The sequence below is a fragment of the Anthonomus grandis genome, chromosome 22 (assembly GCF_022605725.1).
Source record: "Anthonomus grandis grandis chromosome 22, icAntGran1.3, whole genome shotgun sequence".
Lineage (NCBI taxonomy): Eukaryota > Metazoa > Arthropoda > Insecta > Coleoptera > Curculionidae > Anthonomus > Anthonomus grandis.
In genome coordinates this window covers 20,344,926-20,370,039 of record NC_065567.1, presented here as the reverse complement: position 1 = coordinate 20,370,039, position 25,114 = coordinate 20,344,926, and the positions used below count along the sequence as shown (strand labels likewise).

At 31.4% G+C, this 25,114-nt stretch overlaps 1 protein-coding gene across 4 annotated transcripts in view; it reads right to left on the bottom strand.

The window, feature by feature from the left end:
• The window catches only part of LOC126748984 (uncharacterized), a 40,763-nt gene extending 15,882 nt beyond the window's left edge, over window positions 1–24,881 (bottom strand). For 2 of the 4 annotated variants that reach the window (XR_007664850.1, XR_007664849.1), the window contains exons 1-2: window positions 24,744–24,881; window positions 24,577–24,646 (exon numbers count right to left, since the gene is read on the bottom strand). The gene's annotated coding sequence lies outside the window, so the exon portion shown is untranslated. Of the gene's footprint in view, window positions 1–22,005; window positions 22,149–24,576 lie in introns of those variants that run through there. The other 2 variants (XR_007664848.1, XR_007664847.1) reach the window with 2 other exon arrangements.
• Between the last annotated feature and the right edge of the window lie 233 nt (window positions 24,882–25,114).

Genomic DNA, 25,114 nt, shown 5'->3' with positions numbered 1-25,114 from the left:
ATAATTAGCAAATAATACACATATTTCTCACCTTGTCGTTAGTTAAGTTAGTTAAGTTATGTTAAATCTTGATTAAATAAGGTCTACGCAACATTTACAATCTTATGTGTTATTTTATTTATTTTGTTCTAAAATATGTGGAGATCTTGTTTGTGATTATATTGATATAATCACTGAAATTTAATAATTAAATGAGATATCTTCAAAATTATTCTCAGAATAGACTGAATTAAAAAAAACAGCAAACACGTGGTTAATTTTAATGAAATATTATAACGTGTGAAATGGTTCATTTTCTTCTTTTAAAATATTCCAAACCGTTCCATTTCCAGTCATTACAAAGTATTTTTCAATATCCGTTGAAATACTGTATCAAATAGTAAATCTAAAACGAAAATTACTTAATTTAAATGGAACAATATATTTTTAAATACTTATCAAATACAATATAATGCGATTCTGTTTAAATGGCACAATAAATAGATAAAACATTAGGAGCTCAAATAATATAGACTGGATGAGAGAAAGCCAAACATAAAATCAACAAAAAGTAAATATTTGAGTAGCGACTTAAAATAATAAAATTATTCCATTCAATTATTACATATTTTAGAAAAAAATAATATAACTGCTGAATCTGGTCCAATCAGTTAGGCCAGAAACCAGTCTTGAAGAATTGCATTTTTAATTCGACTGTGTACCAGATTATACTATCTCACTGTTGGGTTTTCAATAAATAATTTTTACTGCTATATGGCTGATCTTCTTATTTCTTTAATCATTATTTTTCATCCTTCTTAGACTTTGGCCATTCGCACTTTCTCTTACGGGCAGACATTCTTGATGTCAAAAGGATTGAGCTCAGTGGATGCCCTTCTGGATTAGTTCTGCTGGTGGTTATTGAAAGAGTTACTCGGGAACGTCCTAACGGTTCTTAATGTTGCTAAGAGAACAGACTTTTCCATTATTTTGTATAAATTTTGACTTAAATCCACTTATTCCAATTCCACAGATTATTTTGTGTTGGTATCATATAAACTGCATGCATTGTCTCATAATTCGGCCTTTAAGGTGTCTGTACTTCTATATTTTCAGCCAGATTTTTCACAACATTGGTATGGTATGAATGCTTACTTCAATAAACGTCGTTTTCGAGGAGTATTAATATAGAATTTTTTTTATTTCCAATAAATGCAGTTCATTGATAGTTCTTGATGGAACATTTTTGCTACTGCATCCTAACCTTTTTTTTTGAAGTCAGTGGCGACAAAGATTTTGCACTCCCGTGAGATCCTGTATAGTTTCTGATGTTCGATAGCCATACCTACATTTATCGTTACTTATGGTTTCATCAGTTTTTACATATTTAAAGTTGTTTCTGGTTGCAATTGTTTAGTCTCAAGACTAAAACTAAAAAGACTAAACTATTGTCATTGAAGAGAAAACAATTATCCCAAGACTAGCTCGTAGTCTTGGCTGATTTATAGGAATAATCTTGGTTAATCTCATTGCGGTAATCTCATGGAGTGATTTCTTCTTCCACATCTAGATTTTTGCGTTTTTGGTAGAATGGTGAGTAGAAATTTCTGGTCCGAGTTGTCGACCTGGCACATTGCTTGGTGGAGGTGTGATGATTCTACTATGATTATTATTTGTATGAAATTTCTCCACCACAGGTCTAACCGCCTGATATTTACAGCTTTGTGACGCGACTAATCCAAATCATGAGCTGTATTCACTTACTGAGGCATATGAAATGCATTTGGCCAAGGAATCTTTTGACGATATTACCTGTTTTCAGAATAACTGTTTTCTGTACGTTTGTGATTATGAGTTTGGGTAATTGGAGTGTGAGTTTGCTTTGTATAGTGGTTTTCAGTACGATTTCTGTTACTAAAATTATGATCGGCACAATCTTTACTAGGTTACATATTCTTTTTACTTCTTCTAGTGGTAAATAGTTTTAAATTTTCTATGTTAAGCATATCAATTTTTGTCATTCGCTAGATTTACAAGGTATATTGGTTAGGTTTGTTCGTTGATTAATACTATGTCTGATCTATTAACTATTACTGTTTTATCAATTAGTATCGGTCTGTCATAGTACAGGATGTATGTGTGTGTGTGTGTAATATGGCAGTTTGTTTAAGATTTCAATGTGGATGATCTTCGCGTTGTTGTATCTTTCTGTATATTGGGTTGCAGTAAGTAGCTTACACACAGATGTGATGGGATCTATTGTTTCTGCAAATAGGTGACTAATATACTCTGCTGTAGGACTTAGGCTTCCTTGGTAGAGCCATCTATATTTCAGGTCTGTGCTTACCTCATCCTAGTGAACCATGTTGTAGTGCCTGTCGTGCAGCTCCTTTCTGCACATGTAAATTTCTTTTTCTGTTTTTGTTTGGCACGTTAGTTCATATTTAGTATCGCAAAGTTTAGTGGTGTCAATTGTTTGTTAAAGCTAGAATCGCAAAAGAAGAGAAATCAACCAACCGCAGACCACCAAGAAGCCCTCTAAAACGTCACTACGAATGCTGGACATTGGAGTCACAGATAAGGCTACAACTTTGAAACAACAAGACACTCTATAAAATAAGAAGAAGAAGAATTATTTGTCTACAGTACATTTGTAAGGCTTGTATGCCAATGAGACCTTCTTATCTTTTTCTATTGATTGTGATTCTTTCTGTGCAAGATTTTGGATGCAGTTTTCTGTGTTGTGTGCTGGTGGGTCTATTGCGTGCCTGTATCCAGTGTATTATTCCAAACGAGTATATGAGGACAGGTACTTCATAGATTGCTTTAAACATGTTTATTGCCTTCAGCCTTTTTCTATTTTATTTCAAGCTGTTCTTTTGCGGTTGATTCTTGCTTATATGTTATTTGGACTGTCATGTGTTCTATTATTTCTTTGCTAATTAAGATAGTATTTTCTATGTCTGTCTACTTTTTTTTCTATGTGTATGGTTTTGCCTTTATTTGCGTGTGCCAAATGCCATTTGGATATCCTTGTTGATAGTTTCTGTAATGTGGTTAAGCTGCCGAAGTTGCCGTTGTGAGTTGGCGTATATTTTTATGTCATCCATGTAGAGCAAAAATTTAGGTTAATATAGGTTTCATAATACAAACAGAACTATAGTGAACTGAGGGATCCCTTTGGAATATTCCTCTATTAATGTTGATTTCTTATTAATATTATTATCATAGTCTTACTCTCAGATAAACCTTGAGCTGCACAGTTCATATAATATTCACATAATAAAGGACTTAAGATACAGTGGAATTTGTTCTCAGAATTAAAACATAAATAGATAAAAAAAGGTTTAATCAGGGTTGTTTTGCTGTTTTAAAAAATTGCCCTAAGATACCCTGTATTTACAGTGTAATTAATGTAGAACAATAGAAAGTAAATCACTGTTCTGCACTACCTACATAACATTTTGGATTAAACATTAACCGCATTATGTGTTGAGATAAGCCAAATTTAACATCGTTATGGAATTAAATTTTAATTTACCCGACCTTTTTTCGGATAAAATAATGTGTATTCTCGTACGTACTCGGAGTGAAAGTAATATAATCCGTTATAATAATTATTATGCAAAGGCAGTGAACTAATTGCGTCTATTTTTCTCCAAGAACTTCACTTTAATCACAAAAACCTATCCGATCCATTAGGCAAATAATTATAAACATGTTATAAACTCGAGAACAGATATTATTATCCTTTCATATGTAGTTTTTGTCACTGTTTTTGTTACTGTCTAAGCAAATTATGCACGGTTAATGATTATTGGTTAATTTTATGTTAATCTTTTAAACTAAAATTTAAAAAAACTATAAAGAATATTTTACAGTAACCGTGATTTTATTAATATAAATATTTTTCTGGTTCTGATATTGAGCTTAGGTGTTCTATTTATAGAATCCTCACTTATTGTTTACATTACCTATTACCATTAAATTACAACTCAATATTTAGTATGAATTAGATCCAATATTGTATCCGTGTCTCCCTTAAGCCCTCGATGTATTAATCGAGGGCATGGCCAAGATCTTACGTGACGTATCAATCTATCACGTCAGATGGGGTTAGCATAAAGAATACAATTATCTAGTATAGATCCCCGTGGTGTAGGGGTCTCTTGCTAATCGAAATCCCATTAAAAATTGTTATTTATGCATTTTTTCAGATTTATTGTTCTAATTGTGTTTGACCAACTAGTGAATTTTTCAATTTCCACCCGAATTCTGAAATATTTACCCGTTGAACTAAAACAGAGAATTGGCAAATACGCGCGAACCGTTCAATATAAATGAGGCAAACATCCGGCAAGTATGAAAATTAAATTTAACAAAATTGCCCCGAAGTCAAGCATAGCCAATCAATAAACGGCAATCGAAGTGTAAAAGTTTGTACTGATTAGATACGATGTAAAATGCAAGGGTTTTCAGCCAAAGGCGGATGAAATTTTAAGATGGGCAGCTCTTATACTAATTACAGTTTTCTTTTTTATCTTGTATCCGATGCTTCTTAAGTACTAAATTAGTTTGGAATTACGTAAAAAGTATTCGATCCAGCTTTAAAGGAGTTGTTGAGGCTTTGTTGAGAGTAAAACTTTGTTAAGCGGTATTAATATATACAGTTAACACAAATTTGATAAAACTAGGGATTTTTATTATAAAAAAAATAATTTAGATACGTCAATTCAGTTTTTTTACACTTGGACGTACGTCGTTTGATTTTTTGTCAAATTGAACCAAACAAATAAAACTAATATATAAACTTAGTAAATATGAAATATTAATGACCTTTGCTAAAAATTTTTCTTCTCGCAACATTTTATATGATTCATTTATTTATATATTTCAGTGTTTAGGATACAAACATATCGACAAAATCTAACAATAGTATCCTGATATTACAATTTAATTTAATATATAATCTAATTTAAATAATAAATATAACAAATGTAATACTTAGCTATACACTAACCTAACAAAATGTTAAAAATTAAATGTTACAAACAAAACACGCAAACTCAAACCAAATCTAAGAACTTAGATTTATTCTTTGCAAAAAAGTCTAAATTTAAGTTGGTAGCTTTAATCATTCATACTAAGGGAGCATTCAGATAATAATTACTTCTAGAATAAGGAATATAGAACAACTCGTGGTTTGTAAGTTGAAAAATAGGTACACTTAAACAAACCTTATCGAGTATACCTTGAGAGTCATTTACAATCTTGTACAATTTTAAAATGTGAACGAGCATCAGAGTAATTATGATTCTCAATGAGAAAATGAGCTTTGTAACAAATGAATCTCAAAAACTGGCTCTGTTCGAGTCTGATTCAAGTCTCAAAATCTGTTCAAGTCTGTTGCTACAATTCTTGTTTCCAGGACTCGAGATGACTGAGGCAAACTGGAGTCTACTAAACACATATGAATAATAGAGAGTTATTATGGTCCTATGATTTTGAAAGTCAGCACACTGTCTGTTAATAAACCCGAGCATTCTATTGCAATCGGTATTTGTAGTTAAAGGACATTTTGGAGTCAAATAGAAAACCCAAATCCCTTATTTGTGAGACCCTTACCAAGACACTATCACCAAGTTGATAATTGAATTTAATAATTTGAGATTTACTCAAGCTGATTCTTAACACAATACTGGATTAGGGAGTCAACATGACATTATGGCACGAGGGAGGTCTGACTGGAGGGATATACATCTTAAGAAATTTAAAGACTATTAATTTTTTAATGACACTGGATGTAAGAATGCGTAGATACAAGTGCAAATTGTCTGATGTCGTGTGTATGTCTGCCTTGGAAATTAAACAGTAAAGTTGGTACGATTTTTATAAACAAGACATCGTGAGAATCTTTTGTTATCAAATAAAGGCCTATAAGAATTGCTGCTTACATACACATGTTTTAAAGCGTGTTTCTATATTACAAAAAGTAATTGTAGTAAGTAATCATTTGCGATACCCCAAAAATGGATGACATAACGAAGCCGGAATCTTATGAGAGCGTAAAATATTGACCGCCTTGTCTTAGGCCCAAGTTATCCACATAACATCTGGATACGAGTTTCCCTGCAAGCCGTAATGTAGGTATCCATCTTCCAGTGTTCCCCCGAAGCACAAAACTTTAGTCTTCTGGGCATTCAGAGAATGAAGGTTGTTTTATCTGCAAAACGTCTGTAGGTCCGTAAGGTAAATTATCCCCATATCCTCAGGTTTGCCAGATTACTGTTATTAATGAGGAATGGTAGGGGGCCAAGAACAGATTCTTGAACACTCTTATTAACACATCTCTATAATCCGAGCAGTTAGAGCTTACCCGTTGTCGACGATCCTTAAGATAAGAGCAGAACCATGACCATAATGCTTAAGATTCTGAAGTAAGATCTCATGGCTTACGCAGTCAAAGGCTTTTGAGAAGTCATAGAAAATAACTGTGGTCCACCACCATTTAACTAAAAATTACTAAAAAATAACTCGTCGTTCAGTGTACATGTATTAGAGATAAGGGAACAGAAAGGGGTTTGAATAAGGGAGAACATAAAGAATAAAAAAGGAGAGAGAACATTTTTTAAAGATCAGAGATAGTTTAAAGTGAGGATTGTCAAAATAATTTATCAGGATCGTATTAGTCAATATTCGCCAGAAGATTAGTATGTACTGATTGTTGATTACCCACTTACATACTACGCTTTCGCCGAAGAGATACTTTAGAGTGGGGATTGTCAAGAAAATTTATCAGGATTGTATTGATTAGTATTGACCAGCGGATCAGTGATTGTTGATCAATTACTTACATACTAAGTTCTCTCTCAAGAGATACTTTGGAGTGAGCATTGTCAAAAAATGTACCAGGTTAATATTCACCAGCAGATCAAGATCTACTGATGTCTAATCAATCACTTACATACTAAGCTCTCATTGAAGAGATACAGATCGGTATGTACTGATCAGTCATCTACATAATAAATTCTCACATAAAATTAACTTAATGTTGTTTACTTCTCATAAAAATTAATAACGATATAGGCTGTATCCTAAATTGCAAATTTCTCAATGATATTTACGAATGTTGTCTACACTTTATTTCGTCCTGGTTTTAAAATAAGTTATATTTATGTGGCCAGGTATTCTTTATTGATACTGAAATATAAATAATAGACATTTTTGCTAGATGGCGAGCTATAACTGACCAGCGAAAATACTTTACTATGGATTTATCACTGCTTTTATGGCCAAGCATAACTCGGAAATAGATTATAAGAGTTCTTTATTGATTTTAGGTGATCAGTGGCGTGTATTTCCAGTCGCTTCAAATTTTCTTACGATGATATATTACGGTTCGAAAAAAAACAAATGTTTACTGTTTGAAAAGATCAAACTGGTCCTTCCCAAAACAACTTACATCACCGAATAAAGCTATTAAATTATAAGAACCGCTATCGAATATCATGAACCCGATAACTTACCATTAATATTTATTTGTTGTTATGGGAACTGAACCTCCAAATAATTCCTGTTTCAGTCCGGGCCTTTATTCATACCTATGCCGCCGATAAGTCATAAAACTCCCATTTGTGACTCCTACTACTACTGACATGCCTATCTCGCTTTAAACGTGTATATTCTTTATGAGCAGATGGTCACCTTTTGTCTTTATTTGCCGAAGTTTAATGGTAAAATTTCATGATATTAATTTCAATCATTTGTAAGACTGAAAGACGCATGACCTGTAAAAATTGAAAAAATTGGTTCTCATTGGTTAGATGTGTATCGTGTAGAGCAGGATATTGATTTATTGATAGATATTGATTAAACTGGTGAATAAAAATTATGTTAAAATAATAAAACATTTTGGAGTACCACGAGGATGCTTTGATTTTTATTAAAGAGACGTTAGTGACATCTGATCTCCTGGCAACTGATAATAAACAGCACCAAATTAAAAGGCACAAAAAAAATAGTCTGAGCGCACATGGTTATGCAAAGACCCAAACAAAAAGCGAGATTCATCAAAAAATTGAACGAAATCAGGTTCAGACAGCTTCAATTACGTAAAAAATGATTAAAGCATATTAAATATCAATCTGCCGAAACTGGTTCTCTGGAGTAACGAAAACTCGGAATTCTCAATTAATGAATATTATGATTATGTGCAAAAAACTATTGCCTCTGAACGTTTGCTTGCAAGTGCAAATAAAATATTGTCTATTTTCACAGCTCAAGACAAGTGCTGACTAATTGCCAGTATGGAACTTGAGGAAAAAACTTATAAATGCAATATTCCTTCTATTCTTTCAAAATTCCTTCTATTGTTATCAAACACTGTGCTTTTATACTTGCTCGACCACTTTTTATAGTCTTCGATACCTCTCTTAATAGTGGAGTTATTCCAAAATTCGGTTCAAAGTCAAGAGACAGGTCGCAAGTAAGCAATTATAGACCCATAAGCATTTTAATTTGTATCCCCAAAGTGTTTGAGAGCCTAGGGTCTGAATTTCTGTCACCCAATTTAAGGAGCCGTTTTCTTGATCAACAGTTTCGATTTCTTCTTGCAACGTTCAACAGAACTTAATTTACTTACCTTTACTTATTTTCTGCTTAAATCATTGGACGTAGGTTGCCATGTACACACCCTTTATACAGATTTCTCGAAAGCATTTGATCGAGTAAACCATTTAAGTTTAATTAACAAGTGGGAGACTATTGGTATACATGGTCAGCTTTTAATGTGGTTGAAGTGTTATCTGAGTGGTAGAACACAAATGGTGCGACTTAAAAATTTTCATTCGGTGGAGATCAAGGTGCCTTCTGGAGTGTTTATGATATTTCATCTTGTTTTCTTCATAAAAACTTTCTTATGGTTGCAGATGCTCTGAAGTTGAATGTAAATTACAGTCGGATTTGGACCGCTTGGATCAATGGTGTGTGATCAAAATGGCGCTGAATAAGTGTCATTTGATGGACTTTAGTTCATGAAATGACACTTTAGTCAATTAGTTATACTTGATTACCAGTTGTCCACATACCTCACATATCCTTTATTATCATAATGTCGGTTCAAATCTTGGGTTTCATTAAGCGTTGTACAACAGATTTCCTTAATGTAAAATCCATTAAATTATCGTTCTGCTCTCTTGTGCTCCCACACCTTAGTTATTGTTCATGTATTTGGAATCCCTATTACAATGTTCATATCCATGCCATTGAAAGAGTGCAGTGTAATTTTTTGTAATATAATTCTTTTAAGGAACATTAGGTTATGCACTATCTCGATGTACAAGACATAACCACTCTTTTTACGTTCCTATCCACCGAACTAACTATGGCTTCAACACGTTCATTTCCAAGGGATCTCGACACAAGCTTGACTGCTTTTAAACTTAAAATAAACTGAACTGTAGCTATATCATGAAAGAAGAAAATCAAGGGATTTAATATAATTTATTCAAAAATTCTGGTTCATTAGCAATTGGTCAAATAATTCTAATTTGACATATGAATTGGTTGATCAATATACATGAAACAGAAATACTAAAGAAAAGGGCTTTTTGATAATTGATTTGCATTGGTGATATGCTTTTAGCTAATGAACATTTTTATTGAAGAGTAAAGTAACCCTTAAAATTAACACTCTGGATAAAGGCAGGACCTAGTTCCCTGAAGTATTCAGGATCCTTGGTTGAGACAATTTTCCTAATAAACAACCCAAAGAGTTTTTTGAATTTTTTAAAGGAATCATAAAGCGCGTAGTGTGGTGTGATATAAGTAAAACTTTGGAGAGTGTGATCCATGGTTCAAAGTTTTACTTTAATGAGTTGAGCTACTCACCATTAATAGTAGTAACGATGGATACTGGAATAGATCTCGTATATTGATGAAAAACTAGTAAAATTGTGATGTACATGCAAGGTGTTGGTTAATAATATACAAGAATGTGAAGGAGGTACTGCTGAATCGATTTTATGTCGAGGAGATTTTATAAGGAGCCCCAAAATGCTCGGATTTAATTAGGATATACAGGGTGTTCGAAAAATAGACGGAGATATTTCAATAGGTGATTCCTTGTAAAAAAATATGAGAAAAAGTTTCTATAAAATTTTTTATTTTATTTTTTAAAAATATTATTTTTTTATTATTATTAAAAAAAATATTCACTCGATTCTTTTAAAATTTGGCAGAATTACTTGTTGTATTAAGAGGCTAATTTAGCCCTAATTAGATTAAAATTATAAGGTCCAGTGGCGTCCCGGGAGACATCTTAGCAAATATTATTGACAAAAAAATATACGCCACTGCCTTTTTTTCAACTTTAATATTTTTGAAATTTTATTTTTTTGCCTCTTGTATTTTTTTCGTATCCCACTTCGTTTTCGACAAAATAAATACCATTTTATTGCATGCCACTGGACAAAATTGGTTTATTAATTTTTGGTAAAAAAATCACAGAAACATGCCTTGGAAAACAAAACATCAAAAACATTTCTAGGAGCAAACATTCTTTTTGCAACAACAAATGTTGAAAATGTCCACCATCCATTTCTGTACACCTTCTCAAATTAATATTAAAAAAAAATTTATCACCTTGCATCTTGAAAACTGTGCATTTCCGGACCCATGTTTATAGAAACTTTTTTTATATTTTTTTACAAGGAATCACCCATTGAAATATCTCCATCTATTTTTCGAACATCCTGTATAAGATAATTTTTTTTTCAGTTTTAAATACATTGCTCAAAGATAGTGTGAGATACTGAGTTTTGACACAGGGTATTGTGATATATAAACACACATTTAGATACCTATGACCAGTAATTATAACTGCAATTTAAAAAAAATCATTAATAAACATAGAAAACTATTTTGTATTAATTACCAATTTAATAATGCTTCCTCAAACTTTGACGTAAAACTAAGTAACATAAAAGACGTACTGTAAAATATATTTATAATTTTTTCCTTAAATTTTATCAAGAAACCCATTACTTTTAATGTAAAAAAGGCCTATGGGTGGCACAAAGTCATATATCGTATCAGATCTGTCTCTCGCAGACCCGAGACCAGACCAAATTACTTTTCACACCTCTTGGTGTTAAAATGCTTTATTTGTTTATATGGTTCCTTTTTTTTCTTTTATGTCGCGGTCTTTGACATAATACACCTGTCAAGAACAATAAAAAGAAATATTTTTACGCCTAGGGAGAAAACTCTGAAGAGGTGCCGGAAGAGTTTTATTTTTTAATTGAATTATTATTAAATACCTTACTAAATAAGGCAATTTAAATTAAAAACTACACATAGCTTACTAAAAACAAAAGTCTATTATATTTACGATGGGCGATAAAGACGCCGCGCAAATAATTAATAATAATAATTTACCCATAGTTTAATGGAGTAGGTATATCCTCGTTAAAATCGTATAAAACTCTATATAAACTTTAGCTTCATCATAAAGCTATGGTATGTAATATGATATGGCAGCCGTATCTTCTAACGTTAATCAACAACTTAAAAGTTCCGTGTTTATTAGACCGCTCTTGTTTTTTTTAAGTATATTATTAAAACAGTCTATATAAATTAATTAAAAACGAATTATATACACATATACTTTAAAACCGTTTAATTATTTAGCGGAAAGCACAAATGAAATTAATTATGTGAAGGGTTTGCGTTCAATTAGCATTTAAAAAACCAAAAGTTTCAATTATAAGAGATTAAGCATATTGCGTACACTGTGCACATTATTAGTTCCGACAAAAAATTGGAAAAAAATTAAATTTGGTCTAGTTAATGGAGACGTATAATTATGAACAATTTGTTCAATTCATAATTCAGATTGTCATGCAACTATTTGATAATGTTAATTTTTTAGGTTTTTACCGGATTTCGTTATTTAGTTACAGCCTGAATTACATTTGAGTTCGGGATATATCGAATTTCTAATGTATACTTTTTTTCAACCTTAGATAATTTCTCTATTGTTTTTATGTAACTTGTCCTACTGCAAATAGAATATATCATTTAATTATGACCCTGGAATGTGGGTCTGTACTGGTAATTAAATAAAAAAAAATTGAATAAATTCTCATGTTTTGGATTCTACTGCATTTGATTTATTTATTAGTGTATCTCAAAATGTTATATATCCATAATCTAGATTACTAGAAAAAAAAAAGCATAATTTTTAATGACACTTAAATCTGAGATTAATATTCATCAGGGAAGTTATATTTACCATAGATAAATCAGGAGCTAAAAAGTGTTTAGAACCATAAATACACAGAAGAATCTACAGGATCTGTGAAGAGCAAATAGCACCTACATAGTTTGGTTTCACAGTTCCATTAGGAACACTAGAGGCCATATATAGCATCCAAGTTGTAGTTCAGCAAAGCAGAGACATGAACTGTGACGTGCTTGCATGTTTTGTTGAGTATCAGAAGGCTTTTGATAGGGTAAATCATGGAAAAATGGTAAAAATTCCAAAAAATTTAGACTTGGATGGAACGAACATTAACATAATAGTCAACCTGTACTGGAATCAATCAGCTTTTGTCAGAATAGGAAATAAGGCAACAGAGGAGTTAAAGATACTCGGGGGTGTAAGGCAGAGCTGCATTCTCTCTCCATTGTTGCTCAATAATTATTTAGAACTCATATTTAAAGAAGCCTTAAAACACACGGATTAAGGTATTTTCCTATAAAGTGAATAATATAGGAAAAAAAGTGAACAATATTCCTTATGCAGTCAACTATATGGCCTGGATGTTACTGTTTAAAAAGATGATTATAAGCAAAGACACCTCATAACAAAGTATCAGTTTAGTTTTTTGAAGATTTAAGTGCAGAAGATGCAATATTTGCCTTCTTGTTTTCAGCCGCAGTCTTTGTGATTTTTTGAAAGCATTCAATTGCGTTAATCATGAGGTACTGCTTGGCAAACTGTTTAACTATGGTTTTAAAGGCTTGGAATTGTTTTGATCTTTCTTATTAAGTAGAACACGAATTGTTTAATCCTTAAGTAATGTTTCTGATGTATTGAACGTATTGATGTATGTACTCCTTAATTAAACCTAGAGTGTCACAGAGTTCTATGCTTGAATCTATATTATTTTTGCTATACATCAGTGACCTGACTTCTCTGAATATTAGGGGACATTTTACAATATTTGCTGACTATATGTTGTATCGTGTGGTGTGATATATTCCTCATCAGCAAATACTGCTGAGCAATGTGCCTGAAGACTTATTAAAGGTTAAGCAGCGGTGTGATATAGCTAATTTTTTATCCTTAGATGTTGGCAAAGTTAAATTACTAACCTTCAAATTTACCTGTATCAATCCAAACAATAAAAAATTTAGAAGTTAATAGATATCATAAGTTTATTGGAGTGGGCATTGACAATAAATCCCATGAACAAATTTCAAATGTAAGCTAGAAAGTAGCTAGTGAATGCTGTTAGGGTTGCGGCAAAAAATCTGGACTTGGAGGCCGACTGATATGCTTATTATTCACTTGTAGAAAGTCATTTGATATATGACGTCGCATTCTGAGGGTGCACGTTTATGCTACAAAAAGGGCTCAATAATCAGATATATAAAACCTTACACACACTGTCACCTTATAATCTTCAAAAACGGATAAGACCAGTGAGCAGTATTACTTATCTCAGGACTCTCGTTCCAATGAGATCATTCGCAGAAAATATGAAGCAGGATTGAAGAGGCCAGCACGGCATTCAGCAAAATGAGACATGTGTTCACAAACCATCATATAAAATTTCTCACCATGATAAAATTATCCTGTTTTACGGGGTAGAAGCATGGACAGTTACTGAAGCCACAAATAGACACCACAGATCCATCTATCCAATGAAATCACCACTTTTACTGAACGATTTTTTTAAACGAATACGAAAGAGAAAAATTTCTCATGATTGAACTTAATGAGTAAAGAGTTGGATTTTTGTATCTTAATACGTATAATTTTGTAGCTGTAAATTTATATCTTTGCATCTATGTCAGTCAGGTATCTCCAGGATGAGTTAATATGATAGTACTAAGTATCTGGTATTACAGATCGTCTCTGAAAGATTGGGGTAATTACTATAAATTATGATTAGCAGATATGTTACCATAGATAAATAAATTGTTTAGAATATACTATAGAATTTATTTAATTATAAGCTCCTTCCATTACAATAAGAGGTAATATGAACGTGTCGTATCTCTATTATATTTGGTTCAGACTTTTTTGTCTTGGGGAGACAGAAACAATGCATTTTTATTATTATAAAGCAGTTGCTACAATATTGACAGATTCTGGGTGGCAATCAGTCAGAAGTTATATTACAGATGTTATCACTCAATGTAGACGAAACTCTGTTCCAAGAGAATCATGGATGGAACCATACAACCTTTACGTAAGAGAACAACGAAGATCATTAAAAGCTTCGATTCTACATGCAGAAGATGAAAAACTAAATGTAGTGAGCATACAAGGTAAATTTAAAGGTTATGCCGAAGGGACAAAAACATTTACATCCAAGAAATATGTAGAGAAATACAATTTTATTTCAACTTACTAGAGACTTCTTCCATTGTTTCAGAAGATCAAACTTGTTACCGGGTAATTTAAACAAAAAATTGAATAATTAAAGATACTAAAGAAATTGGCTGCTGATTTGGATCCGGTGATTATTGTCTGCCATCGGTATTGTATGGATCTGTATGCTGACAATGAGTATCTTAACAATCGTGAAAACAAGATTACCCAATTTGAACCAGATATTCCGTCTCATAAGTCTCCTGGAATTGATGCTATAACAGCCGTGACACTAAGTTCTATGGGACTGGAAGGCTTGAGCATATTACATCAGGGAATATGGATAATTAGTTTATGACCAGATGATTGGAGAACATCAATCAGTCTTTGTTTCATATCATAAAAATAGGTGACACCAATAACTGTGACGACTATAGATTGATTGCCTTAAAATCTTATATCAGCAAAGTTTTCGTGCCTATTTTTTTATTCGTTTTGGAACACTACCTTTATGGCAGATATCTCCTAAACAAGCTGAAGTCACGAGAGCAAGAAGTACTAGGAAGTAAATTCTAAATAATAGACAAATCATTGAAAAGTCGAGAGGATTCTATACTTTTACATACTTTTATGTTTTGTCGATTATAGCAAAGCCTTTGATAATAAAATGGGTAAAGCTGTGGTCTACTTTATTGTCAATGAATGTCCCAGACTATGTAGTTTATCTCATACAACAATTATATGATAACAATATTGCACGGAACAAATTGGAAGCATTCGACGTATGGTTATATCGGAGAATATTGAAAATACCATGGACAGATCACATAACAAACATCGAGGTTCTTAGCAGAATGGGCAAGGAAGAGGAAGGAGTTAATACTGTGAAGGAATGGAAGCTCAACTATTAGGGACATACATTTTGGGTAGTGAGAAATGAAAAAAGATTTCAGTTATTGCAGACTATCTTGCATGCATCACTTCAGATGCAAGGTCGTGTAAATCAAACTCGTGATAACGAGTTGGAACTTATGATAACGAGTTGGGTTCCAATATCAACTTTCTCCAATTTTTTGAAAGTAAGAAACGCCCAAGGGTCTGCATGAGTGCTACTTCGAGTCGATCCAGTGAAATTCAGATAAAATAAAAGTTTGAAATAAAAACAATGATTTTGCCATGTTCATAAAGAATACTTTATAAACATGTACTCTATCCTGGTTATAATGCGGTAAAAAAATTAACAACGCTTGAACTATACTTGAAAAGGAAGCTGCTTCGGTACAACTTTAACCAAATTCTCTGTTGGGATAATCATTCAAACGTTCTTTAATAAAGAAAGACGAATTCTTTTTAATGAATACAAGTGAAAACACTCCCAAGATCCATAGATCACTTTTATTCAATAAATTCGTTGAAAAATCACATGAGCGTTGTAATTTATTTCAAGTTTCACTGATCTTACGAAATCTGCCATCCTGTGCATGCGTACTGGAAGCGCTTAGCGTGAATTATAATATCTTTATTAATGTCAGATTGATTTGTTGAAATATTGATTTGCTTTCAAATTATAGACTTTTTTAAAGAAAATGCTACATTTATCCATGTTTTTGTTAATTTAAACTGTAATAACAAAATCTTTTAAATATTTTTAGTGTTTAGGTGTAAAAATTATGCAAATTGTTGAGAAATTTTAGAAGATACCACCAGAACCGTTTCTATAAAAGTGTGTTTCAAGAGAAACACTCATTAATGTTCAGCACAAGTTTTCCAATACTGAATGTTACAATGTGTAGTCTCTTCTCTTAATCCCCAGAATATAAGCGAACATTTAAGCAACAAATAAAAAAAATTATTTTTTTAAAGTCCAAAGGTGGCATGATCCCTTAAGAACATCAAAAAAAAATTATAGACCTATATTGTTGATAAGCATATTTTCTAATAACGTTAGTATTAAAAAAGATATTATGATTTACACAGTCGAAAGCTTTACAGAAATCGTAGAAAATTGTCGCTTTTGACCGATTCATACATGAGTATACTATAGTAAAAAAGGATAATATATCATGATTAGTGCATTCGTTATTCAATAATCTAAATTGAGTGAGGATGTTATATTCAAATAGAAGAAAGGAGCCTATGATGAAAATAATATTTTTATAGTGTTCTCCATGATATTTAGATTCGAGTTTCCTGTTCGCAATAAACTTTTTTTTAACAAATATATAAAGAACATATCTAGGAAATCAAGTAAATATCAGAACACAAAGTCATAGTCTCACAATGGAATATATTTGACTGAAATGAGAGCATTATCAGATCCCGCAAACTAAACATCTACGATTTTTTTACATCCAATATCATGAAAAAACTAATGATGATCTAAATTGAATGAAAGACGTTAGTCACAATGAGATGAGTTATCGTGTTGGGTTTCATCTTATATAATATACCAATTTCTAAATAAAACTCACCAACTATTTTAAAGCTTGTTAGAGGATTTAGATAAATGTAAACAAATTGCACCATTCGGTCGAGAACTACCTACCTCATCCGTTAACTAACCCTCTCCCCTGAAAAGGGATAGATCAAAGTGGTTGCAGTGCAATGATAATAATTATTTAGCGCTGTAGAGCGACAAGAGATACATTGATCCAAATACCTTTGTACTTAGATATTAATATGCCTTTAAATGAATTATATACAAACGAATACCCTTGTGTCTATCTGTAATGTGTTGGGCACAAGCTGATAATATTCCACGTATAGATTTAACTGTATTGATGTTAATTTTCTAAATTTATTAAAAATGTACGTAAGGGAGAATAGAATAAGTGTGGACCAAAGAACCTGAGAATTGCAGACAAGAACGTATGACTACTTGCGATAGTTATCAAGAGTAATACCAAGTAAAACTTTTAATTTAATGAATAAATTATTTAAATGAACCTGTTAAAGATAGCAGTTTTAGAGTGTTGTAAAGAATTGTCGCCATTCGGTATATATCTCTTGGTGTCAGGCCCAATGTATACGCTATTGTAAGCAGATATCTTTACTCTGATTAGTCTCAGGGTTATATGTATATAGCCGCTAACAATATAAGTGACATATGTATAATTTAAATTAAAATATACTCGATGTTCTTTTTTCTGCAAATTTTTATTATATTTTGTCCTCAGAAGGGAATTTTGTTTTATTTATATAAATTTCGAGCATTAAAAATGACCGTGATGAATAATTTAAAAAATACAACTATCTTCCTTGAATAATCACTCACTAAAAATAAACAACTACAAATAATGGCATCTACTGTATTCAAAAACTAAATGATTATGACCAAAATATTCTCCTCCTGAAACGTCGCTGTTACAAATATTCATATCATATGCCTGTCATAAATACGCCTTCAAAACAATTGGATATAAAATTAAGATGTTTGTATTTTCTAATGGACCATTAGATTTTATAGGGTGATTAAAATGCGGGATGCCTCTAAGGTGTTTGGATACTCCACATGACATTCTTGACTAATATCAATAAAAAGATTTATGTAAATGGCTCGCTCATGTAATTTATGGGGACACAGTCTGATTACTTCGGTTTAATTGGCGAAAATAACTTTTATACTCATGGAGAGGAAGTAAGAAGCTATTTCGGTTTGTAACTTAAATAGCAAGGCAAACACAATACATATATATATTCTTTTGTGCACTTTTATGTGCAAAAGTATAAGGACATCATTGAAAAAATCGATTTTTTTAGTTTGTGATCAACAGCTTTTTATAATTAAATTTAGTATATAATCAGAAAACATAATATTTTATTAATGCATAGTGATTACTTTGAAGAATTCCGCTGAACGGCAGGACCGTAGTGATATATTTGAGAAACCCTTAAAAGTAATTCTCAAATCACTGTAATCCCGAAAATAATTTTTTCTGATGCAACATTTTCTAGTAAAGAAGTGACCCGAACTTTTAAATATCTCGGGAGTTCAATAGAAAGTAATAACTCAACTCTACCGTGAATAAATGTTATTACTATAGATAAAATACTATTACTTTAGAAAAATAGTTGTTTTCGCAACATTCGCTAAAATGATTTTGAGAAATTTATTGCTCGGGAAATAAGTAGTTCTGATAGTAGATTAGATAAAATGATTTCGGCAAAACTACAAAATAACAATTTGTCAAAAATAAAAAAGAAATAAGTAATAATAAAAGGTAAAAAATTCATTAAATTTAAAACAAATTAAATAATTTGAAAAACGAAATAAATAGAGCGTATAGTTTTTGGATAATATTTTTGAGAATTTTGGTATTTCAGTAAAAATAATGATTTTAAAAAATTTAAGTAAAAAATCACTTAAAAAGTCATTATCGTAAACTGTAATTACAAATATATAAAAAGTGGCTTTGTGTCCATTTAAGTTATGCCTTATTTTTTCTTCAATTCTCTCAAGAGATATAATTTTGTATTGCAAGAATTATTTGTCAACCCTTAAAGCCTTGTTTTATTTTTGAATAACAAATTTATTAAGGATATAAATATTTAATAAATAAAACTGTATTGGAAGGCAATTAAAAAATTTGTCAATTTAGAAATTACATAAATTGAAGAACATTGAGTTTTTTGTTAGCACTGTTAAATAGCAAATAAGGTTTAATAATTTTTTTACTAAAATTTCTTGCAAAATTCATGTTAATTGTGAGCTTATAGAGCTTAGTTGGTTTAAGATACACAAAAGAGCGGCGTTTTTTTAGGAAAAATCCACAAAAGTTTACAACACAATTATTAAAGAAGATTATCTGTAATTTCACCTCTTAAAAAAAGAGTAACAGCTTATCGTAAACTTTCTATAGACTCCTAGTTAGTTTAATCAGATCAACAGCTTTTTATGATTAACTTTAGTATATTATCAGAAAACATAATATTTTGTTAATGCAAATTCGAATTCAAAAAACTAGCTTTATTATCACAAACCTTGCTATGAGCCAAAATAATTCTAATAAAATACAAATATCACTAAATAGAGTACAGAAAGTCGTTCTTAAGCACAAAAATGAGAAGTGGGTATAAAATACATAAAAAATTTAACAACTTTAAAACACATACAAAATAAAACTTGTGCAGTAATAAGACACAAACTAATTATATAGATGAGTAGACTATTAATTCTAGATAGTTAGATTCAAATATTCGTCCAAAGACTAATAAGCTTTGTGATCAACAGTTTGTTTAAAGCTTTCTTAAGTCTAAGGGGATTGATCTAATTTCAAGACAAAAGTGGTTTAAAGATTTTCTTATCGATATAAACAGATGACTTTTCACTGCTCACTGTGTGGTATCAGCAATTTGAAAGTGTAAGTGAGCCTAGTACCAAAATAATTGTCTCTTATAATTTCGTTTTTAAGATTTTTAAATATAAAATTTGTAGAATAAAGAGTTGGAATTTTACATTTGACAAAAAGTTGATTCACAATATCCTATTCTAGACAGACAGCGAGTTTCTCTTTTTTGACTGCACAAGAGCGAGATAAGCGCTGCTTTCTATGTCAAAGTCTGAATTATAAGAAATTATTCTGACGGAATAATAGCCAGAAGAAACTTATTATATATTTTGGTAATTAAAAACCAACACATTTATTTCCGAGGAATTAAAACAAAGCTTATTTGCATCACACCTCTCCTAAAGTTTTAAGATTATTGTTCACAGTTATTCCGAACTCGCACTTCTTGTGAGGAACAATGGTCAAAGTTGTCCTTTTGAATACGATCTGACAAGTAGGATCTAAACCATTTCAAGGAGGCGCCTCGACAGTCATATCTCTCTAGATTCGACTCCAGTATTCTGTGGTCCACACAATCAAATCTTTACGTACATCACAAAACACCACTGCAGTCACATCACCTCTAGAAGAAGAAGTCTAAACATAACATCTCCTGTGCATTTTCTTTCCAAGAATCCAAACTGGTTAGGACTTAACAGAATCAACCGTCTCAAAAGCGAAATAATTCTTTTCTTCACCAATCTATCGATAACTTTGTACATGACAGGCAAAAGAGCTATAGGCCTAGAATTAGTCATGATTTACATTTGCATTAAATTAGCTAACTGTTATTAGTAAAAACGAAGGAATTATGAAGAAACCGCTGAAAATGGCTGGAAAAGGAATTTTCACTTGGAAAATGTTCACAAATCCTGATTTTTAGAAAATTGGGTAAAACAATTCGTGAAATTGCAAATATTGTTGGTGTTTCAAAACCACGTTGAAGTGATTCGCCGAAACCAACTCTATTATGCTGAATGCTAATCACCAGCACATTTTATTAATGAGCACGAAAAATCGGTTCATAACATCACCGACATTCATGCCGAAATCAAGAAAACCCTGACCCAATATCGATGGATACTGTCAAACGTAGTTTGCAAGAGGAGGGATATTTTGGTCGCGTTGTTGTGGAAAAAACTTCTACGACTACAAAATAAGCAAAAAGATTATTGTTTGCTCGAAAATATAAGGATTGGTCAGTTATGGACAGATCAATTAAAGTTTGAGAGTTTGGGATCCAGGCGGCATCAGTATGTTCGTCGAAATAAAGATGAGCCGTATAATTCCCAATGTATTACTTCAATAGTTAAACATGGCGGAGGCTCTGTGATAGTCTGGGGGTTTTAGCTACGATAGTCTTGAAAGCTGGTCAAAATCAAAGAAAGAAACACTAACACAGTATTCTTCAACAAAGTGCCATTCTATCTGGCATTGGTTTGATCAGTTACGGATTGATCTTTCAACAAGACAATGATCCCAAGCACGTACCTCCCATCTGTGCATAAAATATCTACCATCCAAGGAAGTGAACGGTGTGCTCAGAATTTGGGTTGGCCTCCGTAATACCTTGATGTCAACCCGATAAAATTATTATGGGATAAGCTAGATCGGCAGGTGAAGAACATGCCGGTGACTAGTGGAAAACAGTTTTTCGACAGTCTGAAAGGACCTAGGCTGATCTGAAAAGCTGGACATCGCCAGTGAAGCACTCCAAAAATTGGTCGAAAAGATTCCAAAAATTTGCTCTGCAATCGACAAAGCACGATTGATAAAAAAAATCTAATTTGTCTAGTCGTGAAATTTCCGGTATTTTAATATATTTCCAGACAAAATTTGCATGTAATGAACATAAATCATGATAAAAATAGTTTATGTTCTAATATATATATATATATATATACAAGGTTTAATCATAAAATGCTATGTAATAGAATAAAAAATTATCACAAACTCAAAAAAAAATCAATTTTTCCGATGATGTCTACTGTTAACTCAAAAGAACCTTGAATGAAAGTACGGATCTGTCACATATTATTGCGGCGAATTAAAAACGCGTTGTGTATCGCACTGTGATTACTTTAAAGAATTCCGCTGAACGGTAGGACAGTGAGGTATTTGAGGAACCCTTAAAAGTAATTCTCAAATCAGTGTAACCCCGAAAAGAATTTTTCCTGATGCACCATTTTCCAGTAAAGAAGTGACCCAAACTTTTCCAATTTCTCGGCGTAGGCGTTTTTCTGTAAATAAATATTGTTGGATTAAAATACTGAATAACTCAACCCAACCGCGAATAAATGTTATTACTATAGATAAAATACTATTACTCGAGAAAAATTGTTGTTCGCAACATTCGCTACAATGATTTTGGGAAAATGAGCCTTCGAGAAATTAATTGCTCGGGAAATGAGTAGTTCGATAAAATGATTGTTTAGAAAAATTTGTTTTTCCGGTAAAATTACATTCGGAAAAATGACAACTCGGGAATCGGCATTCCGGAAAACGGGCGGGAACGGTTTGTATAAATATGGATTTTGCGAAAACTACCAAATTACCATTTGTCGAAAATAAAAAAGAAATATAATAAATGGTAAAAAATTCGTTGAATTTAAAGCAAATGGTTAATTAAATAATTTAAAAAAACGAAGCAAATAGAGTTTATAGTTATTGCAAATTATTTTTGCGAACTTTGGTATTTCAGTAAAAATAATGATTTTAAATATTTGAATAAAAACTCACCTAAAAAGTTATTACCGTAAACCGTAATTACAAATATATAAAAAGTGGCTTTGTGTCCATTTATGTTATGCCTTATTTTTCTTCAATTCTGTCTACAGAAATAATTCTGTATTGCAAAAATTATTTGTCAACCCTCAAGGCCTTTGTTTTTGAATAACAAATTTATTAAGGATATAAATATTTAATAAATAAAACTGTATTGGAAGACAATTAAAAAATTTGTCAAGTTAGAAATTACATAAATTGGAGAACATTGAGTAATTTTGTTAGCTCTGTTAAATAGCAAATAAGGTTTAATAATTTTTTTACTAAAATTTCTTGCAAAATTCGCAGGAGAATTGTGAGCTTATTGGTTGGTTCAAGATACACAAAAGAGCGGCATTTTTTTAAAGAAAAATTCCACAAAAGTTTACAACACAATTATTAAAGAAGATTATCTGTAAGTTCACCTCTTAAAAAAAGAGTAACAGCTTATCGCAAACTTTCTATAGACTCTAGTCAGTTTAATCTATCTAAAGCACCCATTCAACTCCCGCTTAAGGAATATTTGGATTTTCGTTTTCTTCGGTTTGAACTGGATAAGAATATTAAAAAAAAAACCGACTCATTACTTTATAATAAAACAAATTCAGCTCTTCAAAAGGATAAATGTAGCGCTTTATGAAACAGGGCGTGGTTGATAGAACGACAGGCTATTACTTAGATAGATTTATTTCTTGAAATTCAGTCCAGCAAATTCTCCTCGACTACCTCTTTGTACTATAATAGTTAATATATTTTCTCAACAGCTGTGAAATTGTTATTTGACATTGTTGAAGCTTTTTTACTGTGAAATGCCGCGTATAAATGGCATATTCTCTGAAACAGAGAATAACAGAATGGGCGTGCGTGTGTCTGAATGTATGGTCTAGCTAAGAGCATATGGGATAGTTAAATTCGAAGTATCATCTAACGTCATTATTATCTTACCTCTCTGACAACTTCATTTAATTGGATATAAATTTGCATACCTATACGCCTTTTGTTAACTTTGAAATTTAATATTTTGCCTCGATATGCAATTTACTGTGAAGGCATCTTTTGAATTTACTGTTGCGTGTCTCCTGTCAACACTTAAACATATCTTTATATTTACTTTGCGGCTGTTTTTGGTTGATTTTTACGTTTATTATGACATTTATACAATGTATCTAACAATTGTCATTAAAGGAAAATTTGTTGTTTTGGCTTGGAGTGATCATTATTTAATTTTTAAAGGTTTATAACATTTTCATCTTTTTTCCATCAAATAGTGTAATCGAGAAATACATAGATAAATCAGTAATAATAATGAGGCTTTATTGTCAAAAAAATTTGGTAAATTTGCAGACAAATCAAGTAAAAATTATACAAAAATAAATAAAGGCAGAAAATACAATAATTAGAAGAAGTAATATAATAATACATAACAACAAAGTTTGACAAAAAAAGGGCTTCTTAATTAAATTATATTTTTTTCTAAGTTTTTAATTTTATGCTTATATTTAGTTCCCTTTTATCTATCATAAAACAAATACAAGCAATGTTATTTAAAATTCTGATATAAAAGTAAACTGCTATTTTATGACTCTGTGGAAATCCGAGGTTTATTTACTGAAATAATAATAGTTATTTATTTTTAATTTCCTTTTTGGAATTGAGAAAAGCTCTCTGCATATTTGCCCTTTTGACCTGACATTTGCAATGGTTGTTGAATGTTAACTAATAAGTTCGTTTGCAATACTCGGTACTCCTTTTGGTGTGTTTATAAACAAGTCTTGAATATTATAACACTGATTTTATAAAAAAAATAAAAATTAAAGAGTTTATTTAACTCGACTATAGTTAGTAAACCCTAAATAAAAGTCCATTTATGTTTTGTCATGCGTCATAGTAGCCTTTTCTACTCACCTGAGTCTCTTAACTACTCCTCTAAGAACTGAGAAAATCACTTTGCAGATTCCCATTTTCCTTCAGACTTCTGCAATGGTTGTTCAAGGAAAACCAATCAATTTTCTCGAATATCTTCATACTCGTTTAAAGCTTGTACTACTAAAGTGTTGAATATTTATAATCACTTATATTATGTATATCCGTATTGCTTCGCTCAAGCCTATTTGGAAGTACATCATCAATTACACATCATCAATCGATCAAATAAAGCAAAACGTTTTTGACTGCACCATTAGGAATAACCTATTCAAATTTATATCGAATTTAACATCCACTACCGTTTTGAATAATTAATCCGAATTTATTATCTCCCCCGTTAATTTACATTTTAAACCACATCATGCATGTAAAAATTTACGTAAATAACTTTGACAATGGGTGTTTTATCTGCGCAATTTGCCAGGGGAACATTTTTTACTTGGTTTCTAATTAATTAACTATATTAACAACTAAATAAATATAGGGAGTAACTTTGAATTGGGTTATTTTTAATTAA